The 7,374-nt window shown below is 35.5% G+C and overlaps 1 long non-coding RNA gene across 1 annotated transcript in view; it reads right to left on the bottom strand.

Moving 5' to 3' along the window:
- Positions 1 to 816: 816 nt before the first annotated feature.
- The window catches only part of LOC134730451 (uncharacterized), a 104,529-nt gene continuing 97,971 nt past the window's right edge, over positions 817 to 7,374 (bottom strand). The window contains exon 4 of the long non-coding RNA XR_010112218.1: positions 817 to 979. This is a non-coding gene — a long non-coding RNA (uncharacterized LOC134730451). The remainder of the gene's footprint in view (positions 980 to 7,374) is intronic.

The raw sequence follows: 7,374 nt of genomic DNA, 5'->3' as shown, positions 1-7,374 counted from the left end.
TCTAATAAACCAGCATTTTGTTAGGAAAAGATCCTGGATCTCAATAAAAAATTAAAACTGAGTTATGTTTCTTTAAGAGGCTCACTTAAAAAAAATAAACACCTTCTTAATATTCACTGTGAGAACCAAGTGTAGTGTTTTTAATTTTCCACCTAGACCAATGGAGGGACACAGTTTAAAAGAATAACATCATAAGGTTTCTGAATGTGCCAAATGCTTTCCCTACAAACGTCTTGGCTATTCTGTAAAGAAAATCTCACAAGAAAGATGACGCTGCTTTACAATGCCTGCCTGAGATCTGAAAACATGAAAATTAGGAATAGAAATGTCTGAAATGGAAGAATACTGGGAGGATATTTAATTGAATTATATTCTTTCAGTTGTTAAGTCCTTACACACACATTTTCATTTAATGTGAAACCTAATCTTGCTAATTTGCCAAAAGAAAATGTCAGATTAGTGATTAATTTGCTTTCATCAAGATGTTTATTGGAACCTGATTATATTAGCATGTACTCAGCAAATAGTTTTTATATTTCTTAACATCAAAGTGATACATCCTTGCAGATTTTACCAGTTATACTGCTAATAGATACAAGTTAGGCTACTTAGTTTAAATTTTTATTTTATATAGTTAATCATTTTTAATACTAAATCTATAACTGAGTTGGGAAAATTAATTTATTGATGGTTAGCTTTCTAAGTGTGTTTTAAAAATCATACATTGTGAAAGAATTCTGGGGTTTATTTCAGTGTATGGGCTGTATTAATAATAAGCTATTACCAAAATAATGCTCTATAACCTCCAAAACTTCATGATTTACAAAAATGTGAATTTATTCCCATGCTCAAGGGTGTACATTTGACTGCAGTTTGATCTAGGCTGGCGGAGTTGGGCAACTCTTCTTCAGCTGTTGGGGTTACATCTGCTTTACATGTCTTTCACTGTTCTTGGACCAGTGCGTCTACTCAGCAGTTCCTGTGTAAAGAGCGAGAACACAAGAGCCAAACTTAACTGTGCAAACAAGTTTAAGGCCTCTATGCCTATCATCCTCTAAGGTTCCATTGGCTAAAGTCAGTATGTGCCAGAACCCCAAATCCATGGGACAGGGAAATACGCCATTCCCACAGAGGGGTGGTGAAGGGTAGAAGGAGTAAGTATTTACTGAACAGTAATCTGGATAATCGAAACTATTTCGTGTGTTTTGTTCTGTATGTTAAACACTGTATAATACCGAAAGGATCCCTTTCTGTGAATTAAGGTGCAGGTAAACTATCTCTTTTTTTAGGCATCTAATAATATTATGGTTAAGTGTTAATTTAAGTGTAAATTTGCCAATCCTTATTTTAGAATCCTGAGATGAATTCTTATGTATTTAAGCAGCTATTTGACTTGTTTTTGGCTATTTTCATTACAGATATATAATCATGTATATTATATACATATATATATGATGGATTGATAAAGCTCATGCATTACTTATTCCTCTTATTTTTTCTCTAAGAGCAAACATAGCCCTGGTAGGACAGAATAAGTAGAAGAATGGATGCTCTGTTAAACTGTCTGCTCTTCCAAGGCAGAAGCCATATCTGTCTCTGCTGCTGTGTCTCAGGACCTAGCCCAGTACATTGCTCTGAGTAGGCTGTCAGTGAATACTCAACCGACTGATTACCGACTTGCAAGAGAGTCAACCGCTGTGGTGTCCTATTTTATCTTGGCTTCATTTTGCATTAGTACATACAGTACCAGAGAATACAAGTAATATTTTCCTTATTGTGATAAAATACAAATAACATAAAATTTATCGTTTTAACAGTTTTTACTTATTTACTTATTTGCTGTAACACATGCTTCCGCTTTCCTTTTTATAAAACAATAATATCCAAATGGTACTTTCCCATTTATTCCCATGCTTTTATTACATTCACAACTGTTGTACAATGATTGCCACTATGCAGTTTCAGTAGTTCATCATCACCCCAAATAGAAATCCTGTCCCTATTAAGCAGTTGATCCTCGTCCCTCTTCCTCCAATCCCATGGCAAACACTAATCTGCTTCTGTCTCTATGGATTTACCCATTCCAGACATTTCATACAAATGGAATCATATAGTATTTGGCTTTTTGTGTCTAGCTTATTTAGCATCACGTTTGCAAGGTTTATCCATGTTGTAGCATATTAATACAGTCATCACTTGGTATCTGTGGGGGATTGGTCGCAGGACACACCCCCACATACCAAAATTCACGTGTGCTCAAGTCCATTATATACAATGGCACAATATTTGCATATAACTTATATCTTCCTGTATACTTTAAATCATCTCTAGATTACTTATGATAGCTAATACAATATAAATGCTATGCAAATAGTAGTTATAATGTATTTTAAGAATGTATATTATTTTTATTGTTCTTTTATTTTTTCCCTAAATATTTTTGATCTGTGGTTGGTTGTATCTATGGATGTGAAACCTGTGGATACAGAGGGTTGACTGTACTTCGTTTGCATGGCCAAATAATATTCCATTGTATAGATATATCTATGTGTTGGTTGATGGATATTTATGAAAATAATGTTTTATATACATAGTAATTGATTTTAGATATCACATGAGATCTAATACATTAACAATCTCAGAGGTTTTGTTTGATTCCCTCTGGAGAACACATCAGTGGAGCAGGACTGTTCTATTAAGCTGAGTTGGAAACAGAAAAAAAGAGAACTGGAAGATTTTCTAGCAAAATAATATTAACACAGTGAATGGTGAACTTCCACTGCCCAGTTAAACTGTGATAGTGTGATTTATTTTTTAAGCTTCAGTCAAGATTGTTATGATCAGATATCACAATCACTTGACAGCAATTTGGTAGGGAACCAGGAATTTCAGCTGCTTATTTTAATTGTGACTTTAATCATGTATCTTTTACTTATTTGCTGTAACACATGCTTCAGCTTTCCTTTTTATAAAACAATAATATCCAAATGGTACTTTCCCATTTCTTCCCATGCTTTCTGTGCCAATTTTATGTGCATTTTCCAACCTCCTTCTGCTCTCCAGAAGTGTTTTAAATCTCAGATCATGTGAGATTCTGATTTAAGATTTAAAAATACTTCCCTCCCTGAAGGTTTATTACCCAATTAGTATCTGAAAGGAGCTGCATAACTATTTCATTATCCATAGAGTCCAAGAGGAGTGCAATGGAATTAATTTAAAAGCTTGGAAAATAAGATATATGAGTAAAATGAAAGGAATTGGCATTATGTAACCTGGAGAAATGAAGGCCGAGATCTTTAATACATGAAGGACTATAATATAGAGGAGGATGAATGATTTTTCTCTGTCTTCCAAGAGAATAGAATAAGAGAAAATGGATTTAAGCAATAACAGCCTGGATTTAGATCAGAAATAAAAAAAAGCTTTCTAACTCTAGGGAATGTAAGGTGGTTTATCAGTGTCCTTGTTAAGCCCCAGCAAAGATTTAAGGAAAGGAAAGTGGAGGGGAAGAATTGCTTTGACTGTTAACATTGTTTATTAAGAGATGTTTCTAAATACCCTTCCTTGCAAATGTCTAGACTATGATAGATTACTACCTGTTTTGGATGATCACAGCCCCTAAGGAAAATAAGAGGCACCAGACTCCCATGTTTCTCCTCCATAGAAGTGCCTACTACATTCTTTCCAGGAGGAAACCATTTAATAAAATTTAGTTAAGTGAATAATCCCCTCTTCTTAAAGATGAGACAACTGAAGTAGTGTAATTGTCTACCCTCAGATCAAGCAGCTAGGATTAAATTCACACAGTTATTTAAGACAAAATGTAGATTTGTGGCAGAAAATAGATTTCTACCTGTTTTGGACCTAGAACGCTGGATAACAACCTGGAACTGAAACTCGAGTGGAAGCACTTCCTGCAATGCCCTAGATGCCTGGAGGGTTTATGGATCAACAATTCAGTAACCTTCAATCAGTGAAGTCAGTCAGTGACCTGGTTCTAGTGAGCACGATACATCTAATACAGAGCCATTTATTTTAAAATGATTAAAAATAATATGTTTGGTAATTATTTATTGAGTCCCCACAGTATATGAGGCATTGTGTAAGTCCTAGTGGGAAGCAATTCATAAGATAAAAAAGATGCCTATGGAATAACTTGGAGCTGAACTATCCCTCCTTTGTAAGTCATCCATGCAGTATGAAGGTTAAATGTCAGGGAGAAAGTAAACAGGAAAAAGCCAAAAGCAAGCAGCTTTGTGTTTTCTCTGAAGGTATCAGAGTGCAAGCTCACAGACTTATCTCTCCACCTTTTTGTCCAGCCTAGGTTGACCTGCTCCCCTCAGCACTTCACTGTATTCCACTTCCAGCATGTACTTGTCAGATCCCCAGCTCCTCCTATGCAGACCTATAACCTACATTTTCATTCTCTTGGTGCCTCAGACATCAGGACTTACATGGTTCTGAAGGGAGTGACAGCAGTTAAAATGGCATTTGAAGGACTACTGTCTTGGTCCAGGGTGGGTTAGTCACTGGCAGGGCACAGACAGGAGCCCTGGGCCTAACTCTGAGGTGTCAGTGAAGAATCTTGTTTTAACTTGTATGAGAGAAGTAAAGTAATAAGAATTAAAATTTATCATGGAGTGAGGAAAACTGTCAAGCAGCATTGACAGTAGATGCCGAGAAGTAAAGAGGAAAAAAAATTGTTAAAATATTAGTTACAACAAATATGTAAATCGGCAATTAGGTATAATTGCTATGTACCACAACAATGATCATCATTAAATGTCAGATTCATTTAGCATATAGTTAATTTCATTTCAATATAACCTATTCCTTTGTTCATTTTTCAAAATTATTTGCTTTTGTGCCTGGTTGTCTGTTCGGGGCATATAACACAATATAGGGAACAACACCCATTTATAGAATAAAATATCCATCTCTATAATTAGTCCTGACATTGGGTTGCTGTTTCATAGATAATGCTGGTTAAAAAAAGATTGTTATGTTGAAATAGATAATATTTCAATGATATTTCTAACCTCAAACAATGGGCATATTGTTTTAGTTGCCTTAGCTGCCTTCCCTAAAGAAAACATATTTATTTTCAGGGCTGGCTGCTGTTGGCATAATAATAAATTGTTCTTAATATTAAGTTGAGAAGAAATTTAATCAGTAAGACTGTTTTAAATTTGGCAATTTTAGGATTTCTAGTTTCTACCTCCTGCTTCTTTAGCAAAAACTGAACAGAGAATTGAGTTTTCTGTTCATGAGATACTTTACTCAAGCATTGCCTAAAAAAATTTTTTTTTAGATAAGATTTAACCAAAAGATAATCAAAAGTAGTTTTTCTCTTGGCCATGTCTCATCCTTGGTTGGGCATTGCTTTTAACCTTGATGAAAGTAGTATTAAGTCTGTATTTTGATTTTAAGATTGAAAAGTTAATGTAGGCACTAAGGAAATCAACTAAAACAAAACTTGGGAATAAACTTTTACAATTACGAGAAAAAAGGCAATTAGTTCCTTGATATCAGATAGGCCCTGGGCTGACCCATTTAATGAAATTTCTTTAACCCTCTATTGTCTATTATATGAGTTGAGCTGTAATTCTTTGTCATCAATTTGATGTTTGTTTGGTTTTTTTTCTTTTCCCTTGAAGGAATTATCCCAGATTCTTGGCAGCCTTCCTAAACTGCAGTGGAACCAAGGACTTTGTGTATTTGAATTTTTAATTGTAAACATTGTGACAAGCATTGGCAAACTGGGAGTTGGCAGAGTTGGTGTGATGTCATAGAAAATAATTTCCTTTGTTTTATTTAAAAAAGGTTTCCAAGTTTCCCCAAGTAAGTCTGGCTTTTATCTCAAGCTATGAGAGAGCCGTTTACCAGATGTCAGAATCAAGACATTGTCTTTGATTTCTAAGGACTTTACCCAGGGTGACCTGGATTATTCCTCTCTGTGAATTGAATGCAAACCTCTTAAATATCACTCCATTTCTCCAGGCCACTGCACTGACTCCTTCTTCCATTTATCTTGCCCTATTTATCTTCAACCTTTGTCTTAGGCAATACTTTCTCCCTCTCAATTCCCTTAGCACAAAAGTGATTCTCAAACAGTGTCATATCCTTCAAATATTTTCAGAAAGAGATATTGATCCCCAGCCTGATTTCATCCTTTAGAAACATGCAAGTTACAGATTCATAAGTCTGATATCAGTTAGTGGCAAAATCCTGTACCAGATTATTAAACAAGTGGTTTGTTAGCACTTAGGATAAAATTCAGTGACAAATTATGAGGGTCTGCCTAAATTTTCTAGGAACAAATGGCAAACCAATTTCTCCTTTAAATAGGTTCCCTGATTGGGAAGTCTGAGAAACTAGATAGGGCGTTTTGATTCTGGCAAGGCATTTGAAGTACTTGCTTGAGATGGCTTCATGGACAAGATGGAGAAAAACAGATCGGTGTGAAATGGGCATGTCTGGTAGGACAGTTGTAGCTACTCAGTAAAATTGTATAATTTAGGAGGTGGTCTTTAGGGGTATGTCACAAGCTTCTAGTCTTACCCCAACCCCAGTAACCATTTTGATTCATAATTTGGATGGACCATGGAAAGCCCTTTTTCATTCTCTTGTTGACTAAGTCCTATTTGATCTTCAAAACCCCATTCCAGTGTCCCCTCTTAATGGAAGTCTTCTGTCACCCTCAAGTCTGATTTAGAGGTCTTTGCTCTGTACTCCTAGAGAGTTTTTCATGGTGCTTACCACACTGTACTGTGGTTCCTCATTTACCTGTTTTCTTTGCTAGGCTATAATGTCCTTGAGGTCAAGTTTTATTTAACTTTATATCCCACAGCATCTGGCACTTAGTATCCATCAGTAAAATTTTGTTGAATAGGTGAATGGATGAGTGGATTAATGCTATATTTATCATTATTTTTACATGACACAAAAATATATAACGTGACAAATAACAAAATTAAGATTCTGAGAGAATAAGTGCTTTAAAAAATGGGTCCAATTAAAAAGATTAGTATATCTCCTTCATTGATCCTACCATCTTTTATTGTCTCTTATCCCCTTGCTATTCCATCACTTGTTCACCAAGCTTAATTTCATGCTTTATCCTTGTAATCACTGTTTAGTGCCTCTCTGGATTTTTCTTTGACACATGTATAACTCTGGATAAATACAACTCTTTACTTACATCATGGATAAACATGGCTGGGGATAAGCCCACCACCATGCTGACTTGCCGCACTTTCAATTCATGACCGCCCACATGAAGTGGGCTCCTAGCACAGCCAGCAATCATTGTCTACATCCCTAATCCATTTTCTCACCAACTCACTCAGATGGCCATTTTAGACTTTTCCCTGT

This window comes from Pan paniscus, chromosome 4 (assembly GCF_029289425.2).
Source record: "Pan paniscus chromosome 4, NHGRI_mPanPan1-v2.0_pri, whole genome shotgun sequence".
In the NCBI taxonomy this organism is placed as follows: Eukaryota; Metazoa; Chordata; class Mammalia; order Primates; family Hominidae; genus Pan; species Pan paniscus.
The sequence above is the reverse complement of the archived record's forward strand: the minus strand, read 5'-3'. Positions and strand labels throughout refer to the sequence as shown.